This window comes from Aplidium turbinatum, chromosome 4 (genome assembly GCF_918807975.1).
Source record: "Aplidium turbinatum chromosome 4, kaAplTurb1.1, whole genome shotgun sequence".
Lineage (NCBI taxonomy): Eukaryota > Metazoa > Chordata > Ascidiacea > Aplousobranchia > Polyclinidae > Aplidium > Aplidium turbinatum.
Genome location: NC_137475.1, coordinates 41379167 through 41390627, shown reverse-complemented (window position 1 = coordinate 41390627; position 11461 = coordinate 41379167). Strand labels below are relative to the sequence as shown.

At 37.6% G+C, this 11461-nt stretch overlaps 1 non-coding gene across 1 annotated transcript; it reads right to left on the bottom strand.

Moving 5' to 3' along the window:
- Positions 1-666: 666 nt before the first annotated feature.
- On the bottom strand, positions 667-768 carry LOC145769783 (U6 spliceosomal RNA). Its single transcript, XR_014289096.1, has one exon. It is a non-coding gene; the product is annotated as a U6 spliceosomal RNA (small nuclear RNA).
- Positions 769-11461: the final 10693 nt, after the last annotated feature.

Here is an 11461-nt window from a genome sequence, read left to right as displayed (position 1 = left end):
TTCAAATTTTGCATAAAATTTGTAAAGTTTAGTAAACTTCTGAAAGGTTTATAGCCACCTCTGTTAGCTTTCCTGACTGGTCAAATTTTATTCAAACTTTTGATTCTCGAGTTTGTATTGTCTAAGCCAGGGGTCACCAAATGGCGGCCCGCGGGCCGCATGCGGCCCGCCACGCTGTATCGCTGTGGCCCGCGGAAGGTATCAGCGTACAAGTATAACCAAAAATACTTTTCTTGAGGGAGTTAAAGAGCACGAAGGCAAAAAATTCTTTCCTGGAAGCATATCTTCGCTTTGCATACGATTCCACCAACCGACCAATCAGATTATAGTTCTAGGTGGGGGTTGCTTAAAGTTATTCCAATGCCACACTGTCCCAGTGGTTGATTAAAACGTCTGTTTTCGAATTTTGAAATTGTCTGTGAGCATAGGGTTGCTTATTTTAAGTTTGCAAATGTCATGTAAACACTAGTGCGAGTTTCACCGTTATTGTGTTTCACGAGCAGTGTTCTCTTTATGCAAGTTTTTGTTGGCAAAATGGGTCGGTGTGCCAACTCAATTTATAAAAATTGGCAATATATTACATATAAATTTAGAGACTTTTTCTGATTGTATTATGAAAATATTTAGCTTAGTAGGTCTAGACTACTGCAAAACGTTTTTTTTTTAAGAAATATGGAACGCTTCACGATTTTGCGTGTCATCCTTGCGCAGGAGCCATGCTAATCTGTATCGTTCCAATTATAGTATATGTACTGCCGAAGCAAGTACTGCAAAATGTTGTTAATCAACAAATTCTTGCCACGCTGATGAGCACCGCAAGTGACAGTTGTCTATAATAAAAGAAAAACGGTTTTATAGATTCTCACAAAAAGGATGAAAAACCAACTCATTGCTTTTTTAGAGGGAAGACTGTTCATAAATTACAATTTTTCGGTGAGTTCCACAAGCGTTTGTTTCATGGTACCTGGTGTGATGATGTCTAGTTTAGCGGTGGTGGTGCCTTCAACATTTAGTTGCAGAATGGTCACTCCTTGACCTACAATAGCTGGTGCTCTTTTCCCTGACAAGGGCGCTGTGCTTGGTCTGGGGGTGCCATTCTGATGATTGTTCTTCCGCATAACTTTATAGCGACAGTCAGTGGCGTACGCAGGATTTTGTCAGGGGGGGGGCCATTGAGAGTAGCGTAGCCAGAAATTTTGAAAGGGGGGGTTTTGACGACCGGCGGGCGAAGCCCGACGGCGTTTTTGCTTAAGACGACACCCAGCGGCGGGGGGTCTGGGGGGCCTCCCCCAGAAAATTTGGAAAAATTACTTTGAATTTGGTGCATTCTGAGAGCATTTTAAACAAAAATGTGGGTATGAATATTCCTGTAAAATGGTGCTGTCAGGTGGCATAGCAAAAGGATAAGATCATGTTTTCTTGGGCATATTTCGGAAATAAAGTCAAGTCTCTATGTTTTCTTGTTAATTCCTGACTGCGGAGATGTTTAAATGTTTGGTATTGGCAAAACTCGCTCTTGTAATGCAGTTTCGTTTAAAATTAGGCAAGTTTTTTTTAGACTGAAAGCATCATTCCCAAGCATAAAGAGACTGGAAGCATCACTCTCAATATCGTGACGTCACACGCGTGCCAAAGTGGGGTTGTAACCCCCAACCCCCCTCCCCTTGGCTACGCCACTCGTCATTGATATCTCAGACTACTTCATGATATCCCAGTATAGTTTTAGTTTAGACTTTATCCAATCCTCTCTCACTAATCACTATAATAGGCTTACAGAACACTATGCCACATTGGCATACCTGGGGTGGTGTAGGTGGATTGGGCCATGTATTTCGTATTGGCTTAGTCTATAAAACAACATTGTTACAGTAATTGCTTTGACAGAGCAATGCAAAACATATTAAATGCCTTAATCTACGTCGTTAACTACTAAAACATTTTAAGGGGGGGGGGGGGGGGGGGGCATGGCCCAATGGCCCCCCCCCTGCGTACGCCACTGACGACAGTTGTAGCAAGTTTAGTTTCCCAAAGTCGGTACTTGCGGGGTGGCCACGTGAACGTACTTGCTTTCGTCGGCAGAGAGTGCTGCTTGTGAGTGTGGTGAAATGCAGACGGCAGCACACATTATCATGGATTGCCGGCTATACAGACCTCCTCATGGTATGGAAGGTCTAGTTTTCATCGATGACGACACCAGGCAGTGGTTAACCAACGGATGCCCTGACATATAGCGACAACACGAGAGAAGAGAAGATGGTACCTGGTTTCTTTTTCCCTGTTATTGGAGCCTATTTTTCGCTGATATGTTTGCAGGTCACTATTGTTGCCTGTATTGCGATGTGTCAAACATTTCCTTGTTTACTGAAACTGTAAATTGCAAGATATTTTTTGCGAAGCGAAGTAACAACACCACTCTTGCTTGGCGATGAATATTCTGATGAAACCGCTCGCCTCGCTATAAGTGCACAAAACAAGTGGCCTCTATTTATTAGGCATTGTTAAAAAAGTCAAAAGTGTTGTAAAAGGAGCTTGGCCTGGCAGTAGCGTTGTTCGATTAATTTTGTTGCTACGGTATTCTAACATAAATATGAACAACATGTAACGCTGGATACTGGGTACGAAATGCGTTCTTTTCTAGCATAAGAGTCAACCTACCTAACATTTTATTAGTGCGGCCCGCCACAGCTCTCCTTAGTGCCAAAGTGGCCCGCATGCAAAAAAGGTTGGTGACCCCTGGTCTAAGCCTATTTCAACCAAAACGAAGTTTGAACTCCCGTGACTATTAAGTTTCTTTCATTTGTTGTGGTGTCTTTGTGTTGTTGAAGTATTTGGTTGTATTAGTTAGGCTACGTATCTCACAATGAAATTACAAAAGAAACGGCCTTTGAAATTACAAAAGAACGCACAAAAGATATTTGTTGATTTAAGTTTCAAAAAGAAAAAAGAAACTGTTACTTTCTTAATTAACGGTTTTTTTTACCACCTTTACCAAGCTTCGACTATTCTAATCCTTGCACTGTGATTACTATATTAACACAAAGCATGATGTACTACCATTAAAACTGCTCATGCACGTTTTAGAGCAGTGTTATAAAGTCGAAGTCAAAAGGTTTTATAGTGTCCGGAGTCTGTGAGAAAAGCAGGACTGATATATAGCTTGAAAAAAATTAAAATTAGCAGGCTACAAAATACTTTTGCTTTTGCAGAATTTTTTATTGAAAAACTTAGCTTTTTGTTCCTTTTTATAGATTGAATATAAGTATGCTAAGTTGCTAAGTATTGGCTTTACTGAGGTAACATTTAAGTAGGCGTTACACTGTTAAAATAAAAATAAAATAAGAATTTGTTTAGAACAACCCAAGTCAAATTCCCGCTAAATTATGAAAAAAAGGAAAGAAAAAAATGCCAAACTTTTCCGTAGGCTTGTACTCAGACATCCCAACCTAAAGGTTAAATTTCGTAATTGATTTCACCCTATATTTATGCATTCTTGCAAAGCCTACTGTATTAATAATTAAAACTATTTCCTTCTTGAAAGCGTTTTTTTTAAAGCATTTCATACATACATCGCAAACCTGATACAAAATTAAAAATGAGCCTTATTGCTAGAAGACTATAGCAGTTGTAGTAGCAGCTATAGCAGTTGTAGAATGTAGAGCCTTGGAATTTGTGGAACGTTTAAGTGACGCAATGTCAGATGGCGACAGTGACGACTTGCAGTACCACCAAGTGATACAGTACTGGACAATTTATTATGGATTAATTTTTTTTTGGACAATTTTACAGCAAATTTCAGATTTCTTTTTGATAACTGAGAGCACTACAATAAATGTAACGGTGATTCAAAGCAAAGAAGCTGCAATTCTCCAACATCGGTATTCAATAACACGTAACTATGCCAAATTGTGACGTCATAATAGCGCAAGTCTTTACTACAATGCCAGCAGTTCAGTTGAGCCTTTATGACGTCCATTATGACGTCACAATTTGGCTCTGTTGAATACCGATTGTGTAGAATGGCAACTTCTTTGCTTTGGGCCACCATTACAATTATTTCCGAGCTCTCAGTTATCGGAAAAACAAAAAAATTGAGATTTGCTGTAAAATTGTCCAAAAAAAATCCATAATAAATTGTCCAGTACTGTAGGTGTGTGCATTCAGTTCAATATTCTTTCGCTTAATAGGTAGGCTACAGGGCCCAAATTTGTCCTCTCAAAGGCCCTGTGTATGCCTATGGTGTTGCATAGCCGTTTTAAGGAAAATTTCGAAAATTTGTGTGAAAAGTCTCATAGCCTATTCTTCTTCCAGTAGCCTGTAGACTTTGCATAATTTAGCGTAATTTAGCATAATTTATGCAGTAGCATAATTTATCTTATAGCTTACTTTTTGTTTGTCGTATCCAGGCTTACACCTGGTGGTTGAAGATTTAGATTAAGTGTACGGGAAGGCAAGGAAGCCAATCTTCGTGTCCACCTTCAAGCATGCCTTAAAGTGTCCTGCCAAAGGCACAGCCGCATGCTCTTGAGCGGTATCGAACCGGCGCCCTTTCGATTTCCGTTCCAGGGCTCTCACCACTCGACTATGCACTCGACTACGCAGCCGACAGCTCGACTATGCATAGCTTACTATAAGGCAAGGCTTCCCAAACTGGGGGTCGCGACCCCTTGAGGGGTCGCGTAACGAACTTTGGGGGTCGCAGAAAATATACAAATTTTACACAAAACACTGCATATTAACACTTATGTGCAAGATGCTGTGAAAGTTATTAACTTTATTAAGAGTCGTGCACTCAATAGGCTACCCGTATTTTGTAAATTTATATAGTGAAATATGGAATAGGAGCTTAAAACCATCTTTGCTGCATTGTAAACGTGGATTTCAAAATTAAAGTCAATGGTTTAAAAAGTTATTAGTGTTAAAAAATTAAGTCGTGATTTTTCCAACGGAAAAAAGTTTAGACTTTGTCCGCCGTTTTTGTAAAGACGTTTTTGGAAAGGCTTTTCAAAGCATGCTATTTGTCGGGTTTGCTTGAAAAAGGGGATCGAATTTAATTTGTCCTTTCAAGGAGAAAACGTCCATGTTTTTACATTGAAATCTAAAGGTGGAGCGTTCATCAAAAAATTAAACATCTAGAAACATAAGATTGAAAATGATTTATTTGAAATATTCTCATTTACTGAAAAGCTTTTTGGCTAACAATGGCGTGGAATCAAACGTTATTAAGCCTCTGGTCATCGACACTTGTCAAGACTGTTGAAAGAGTTTAAAAAGTATTTTTATCTAGAATTGGACAATAGCCTACCAATTTAGATTTAATCTAAAACCCATTTAATGCAAAAACAAAGTACCGAGCACCTCTCTTTCAAATCTCTAAAAAAAATTTGCAGATCTATCTTTTGACTCTAAGTAGTGGCTTGAATTTTCTAGAAAAAAGTCAAACTTTTTGGCTTAGCCCAACGTTAGATGGGAATATTCACCACTCGGCTATATTACTTAGCAATAACCGCACTCCTGCCGTTTGTCTCTACGTAGCCTATAAGTGCGTGTCAGTGTTTTCAATGTTGATAAAAAGCGTTCCAGCGGAAGTAACATTGTGACGTTTGGCTTCGATCACCGCAAGCCCGCGCGAGAAACTAAATTAGTCTCGCGCTTGCCTTCAGATGATCTCACATTTTTTGTAAGTTACACGTTTCATTTTTTGACTAGGTTGAGAAAAATGCATCAGTTTTGAGCAAGGATGCCAGACCTTGGTTTTTCCACCTAGATCTGGGTTTTTTTGACCAAATCTGGGTTTTAAGTTTTTTTATTTCAAATTTAGGTAAATCTAGGTTTTTTTGGTTTTTAACTTTGTACAGAGCTTGCACGGTATTAAGGCACTGGGATCTTCGATAAATGGTCCCCACTGCAACACAAAAATGATAAGGTAGCCTACTGGTAATGTTTTTTTGCATCAGCTACTGCAGTCAGTGAGGTACAGGATGCTAAAGAAATGATCCAACTTTATGAAAATGTGGATGACTAAAAATTGGACTAGTACAACTATTTGTGTGACTGAACATCTACTTATTGTGAATTTGAGTTATTCTTTTCAACATTATGTTCAAATGAAAAAGGCTAAGCAGGGTTTATTGCTAAGAACCAAGTTATCAAGTTATAGTTGAGTGACCTTGCAAAGCTGGCATATGCACAGTTCATGTTCAAGTACGAAAATAATTTTTTGCCAGCATGTTTCTCTGGCTACTTTGTTAAATTAGACGACATACATCAACATGATACAAGACATAAGGCTAAAACCAGATTTTTTCTTCCCAGGTTTGAAACAAACTTTGGCAAAAAAACACTCCATTTCTTGTGTGTGCAAGTGTGGAGTGAAATTTCACACGATGTAAAAGATTTACCGTTCCATTGCTTTAAAAAAAATCTCAAAAACCAACTGTTACATGAATATACATGCGTACCTTAAGTGCTCAATACAAAGGATAACTTACCTTTACAGTAGGCCTATATCATCATATCGTAAGTTACTTATTAATATTTGTTCTCTACAGTTATTAGTATCAAATTGCCCTGTTTTTGTATGCTTCACATAAAAATTGTTGCAATTCGGTGGTGGTATCCACGTTTTTCCTCGTTATTTCAGGAAAACTTTCGCAAGTGCTGTAGCCTATTATAGCACACAATCACTAATTATTGGTGGTTGGTCAATTCTTGGTCGTTGCTCGTTGGTTTGAATCTTCATCCTCGGCTTACTCAGTCTGAGAATGCAGATTCAAACCAACAGTAGTTGTTTTTCAATCTCAGTGGCGAACTCTTTTTATTCAATGAAGTAGTGTGCCTGCCTCTGCACACTAGTGTGTATGAATGTGTAGTTAGATTTACTGTGATGGGGTGGTGGCTGACTAGATGACTGCTTATGGTCTTTCGCTACCATCCTGATTGCGCCATAATCTAACCAACAGTTGTACAATGCATTGTTTTGACAATTACATTTTACTCTGATTATTTGTTAATATATGGCGCTGTTAAAACAAAATAAATTGACTTGACTTGACTTGACTTGACTATCGTAGTTGTACACCAAGCAGTAAGCAGGCATGATGATTCTCCTCAGCCGCAGTCTACAACTCACACAGCAAAAAGTTTAGTTCAAAAGTCAAAACTAACCTTATTGGTTTTGTCTAGTCAGTTTTAGAAATTTTGGTTAAACACGCACTGAACCTTGCTAGCTAGACGCTTTACCATAAAGGTAATTTTGAACCAAAATCTTTGCTGTGAGCCCATATAGGCCTACCAAGCTCTTGTTTTTGTATATAGTTATATTACATATATATTAACTACCATACCAACATAAGCATGTATATATATTGTATAATTATATATATATACTGTAGGCTACGTGTTACTATTTGTAGCTTTCTGAGGCTTCTGTGTAATGATTTAAAAATGGTGCTGAAAGCGCACGCAGGTTTTTTTAACCGCTTTACTACATATTTTCTGGACCTGGGTTTTTTTTGCCTCATCTGGGTTTTTTTTAGCGCACAATCTAAGTTTATTGGAAATTTGTCGCTGGCATCCTTGGTTTTGAGTTGGTTGAGTTACAGGACGGTTATTCATTTTTTTGCTTATCACTAGAGAGAAGAAACTGAATTAATAAAACAAAAGTGCACAAATATTGTTTCTCTTCATTTTGCAAGTCGTTGAAAACTGAGACCGAAGAAAGAAAAGTGAACAAGTAGACCGTTTCGCGCACAACATTAAACCGCCTTGAGACTAGCATTGACAAACATCGTGCGACGGTTAGACTTGCTTTGTAGCAGAGAGAAGTCGTGCGACGGTTAGACTTGCTTTGTAGCAGAGAGAAGTCGCACCCATCACACTGAATAAATGTGTTGACTTTTTGGTTTTGTTTCCAACAGGCTACAAGTAGTAAAGTAGTAGGCTTCGATTACGGATAGCTTGTTTTTAGTTTTCGTTTAAATTAAGCCTTTCAATAAATATCACAAAAGTATATTTCGCATTGTTTGTCCTTTTAACCCTAAAGGGTCGCGAAAAATTTTAGGAGATTAAAAGGGGTCGCGAGCAAAAAAGTTTGGGAAGCCCTGCTATAAGGTGTTGTCTGTTAACACTGGAATAAGTTCAGTTTCAGTTTGTTTTTATTTCTGGCCATCACAACGAAACACAATAGGCAACATGCCAAACATAGCAGAAGTCTATAAAGTGTAGAAGGGTCAATTAGTTAACTTAATTGTTTGTTCTTATGCTACGGTATCTTTGTCACATTTATTTGTGAAACAAATAATTGTGAACTATAGTTGGGTGAGAAATGTGTTTACTTTGAAGTTTTCTGTGGTTTTACTGTAGCCAATCTGTTTTTAAGGAGTGTAGGCCTATGAAAATATTTCTACCTTGCTAATCCGTTAATGAAAACACGCGTGATCCATATTGTAGCGGACGTCGAATAGTCCAAAGCATCCGCTCATACCTATTTATAATTATTGTAGCAACATTCCAAGCTCATCGATGGTGGGAATGATCCGAGAATGACATCTTGGTTTCTAGAAGCATGAGTTTATAGCAAAAATAAATCTTCAAATCTTCAGGCCGCATTATACATTGATTCAGCGTCTGCAGAAGTTGAATCAATGTAAGAAACGACTGATTTGCTGCCTGGGAAAAGCTTTTGCTTCAATATTTGTGATTAACAAAAAAACTTCTAAACTCAGGGTGTAAGCTATTGCTATGGACTTGTGCTTTTCTTGTTAAGTTGCCACTCCTTTCTATGTTTAACATTTGAGTCTAAAGACAAATTATCTGATACACCACAGCGTGTATGTGTGACAAACTTAACGTTTGAAAAAAAAGTAATTAATTTTATTTTTCTCAAAACTTTGACGTAACAGAAGAAATCTAAGCTCAGATGCAAATTCAACACTCCATAGTTAATCTGAATTGGTTTTCACAGTTTATGCAAGAAAAAAAATTGACTGCTGTCACTTAGAAACGTATATAGAAAAACAAATGCAACTACAGCACTTAGGCTATATATGGAAAAAAAATACATTTAAAAATAAAAGAGTAATATATTTATGGAACATAAACTATCACGAGATATTAATTATCCGTCTTTGGCATCGCCGCGAATGTTACTCTAGCTCAGGGGTCACCAAAATTTTTTCTCTGAGGGATGGATTGCTGCGATATTAACAGCTGCGGGCCGGATGCAAATTGCGAAAAGATATACAACTATTTAGAATATCCATTGACTTGAATTGAGCGCAATAAATAATAAAGTCAGCGGTGGAATAGCAAAGTCGTGATGAAAATCGAAAGGTTGCTGGAAAAGTTATCCCCTGCTGTGATACACTACACGGCATCGTGCTCTTGAAAAAAACATTACATCTTTCCAAATTTGGCCTAGGCTGTCCCCATTTGTGGTGGCCTAATGATAAACAGCAACGTCAGTCCTTTACAAAAAGTTTGGTAACCTTTTTCCTTAACAGTTGTAGTACAGCTGTTATTTCCGCAGCACGTGGCAGGCCGGATGAAATCAGTTCGCGGGCCGGTTCTGGCCCGCGGGCCATAGTTTGGTGACTCCTGCTCTAGCTGAAAGCTAGCCTAGTAAGTTAGTTTAAATTTCTGTCTCAAGTGAGTATTTGAAAAAAAACGTTTAAGATGCTAATGTAGGGTTTTGGCTATCTGAAGCTGTCTTTTGGTTATTGAAAAGATAAATTAAAAGAATAGTTAAATGTAATATTAAATATATTTATTATTAATCAAAGTTACAAATTCTTATTCGGAAAATTGAAAAGTACTTATTCTGTCTTTAACCAATTAATGAACGGTAAGAAATATAGTGATAATATTTTACAAACAGGGTCGCGTGCGACCTCAAAAGATAATAATGATTACTGAAATATCCAGGCATTTCAGGATTAAGTTGAATTCAACATAAATTTGAAATTGCAAAAAAATTGAAGAAAGCATCAATCGAATTTGATATTAGCCTACATATAAATTTCATTGCAGTAATTTTGTTTACAGTTTTAAGCCATTCATAGGTGATACTTTATATGCTGCATAATTCTTCCCTTAAAATGAGAAACGACTGGCAGATGTTTTTAAAGAGGTCAAGAATAAGATGTTGTTACCTCATCATGGTAAGTACATTTTATACTATTAATTGAAGATAGGTAGGCAATTGTAGGCACCCAGTGTCTTATTAGGGTAATATTTGTATGAAATTTATTAGCAGATAAACAGTTAGGCCTATTAACTTATTAAAAGTAGCTCTTACACACGAACGGGCAAAAACTGCGGCAAAAATTAAAAAGCACCAAAAACTCAGCTACATAAAAACTCAAAAACTACACAAAAACTTACAAAGTAAGCGATTCTGATATTGCTTCCACAGATTAGTTAAAAGAAACGTTAATCGCGTAAACTTTGCGCTGCATTTTCCTTTGTTTGTTCGTATTATACCAGGGGTAGAGTGCATCGGTTGCCCCTTTATTTTTGAAAAATTGGAAATTCAACTCGGCCCTTAGTAGTTTTGTTCCCATTCACCAAAAAACGTCATAGCCAAAATTTTATTGAATTTGAACTTCATTAAAGGGGTCAACAGTGAACTCGAAATTTTGGAAAATTAACGCATCCGTTATCACAGTATGTACAGCAAGGTAAGGAAAGAAAAGTGGAATTTATACACAGTCACACTGTAACTTCCATGGTTATGTGTCATAGCAGCTTCTCAAGCTGTTTAAATCGTAAATCAGTGTGTACATAAAACAAAATATAAGAGGTGGAAATGTTGAAGTGATGTCATTAAAATTAGAGAATTGCACGTCAGTGAAGCACTTGACTACTGACTGTGTTCCGGCCTGTGAACGCGTTACATAGACCAAATTAAGTTTTAGTAACGTCTTTAACTAAGCTCAGACATGCACATATTTTAAAGCAAACTGAAAAGTTCACACCAACGTAGTTATACCAAATTCATCCTTTTTACAACGATTCAACATTGTCGAACGTTGAATTTGTGCAACTATGGTCACTTCTCTCAACTGAATCGATGTAAAAGTTAAGATTGTCTTATAAAAGTTAATTTACGTTGCTGCTATCTATCTTCTATCTAGCTAGCTTCGAGAAACCATTAAGCAAGCATAACTCTAACTCAGTGGTTCCCAACCTTTTTTTGGCTGTTACCCTAATCTCCACCCTTAAGTGAGCCAATTACCCCCACAATAAATTTTCAAAAACAAAAGTGTTTATTGCTATGTATTTCAAAGGGCTAACTATGACAATCAAAATGCAATACAATACTGAATACAAGGTAACAATGCGTGGTAAACATTCAATGCGAAGTTTGGGCCTGGACTTCAGCCGCCAGCTTTGTGATCCTGGGCATTGTGGTACTGAGGGCGATTCTTGTGTCGCTTTTGACATCCACGTGATTGCGCTTCTT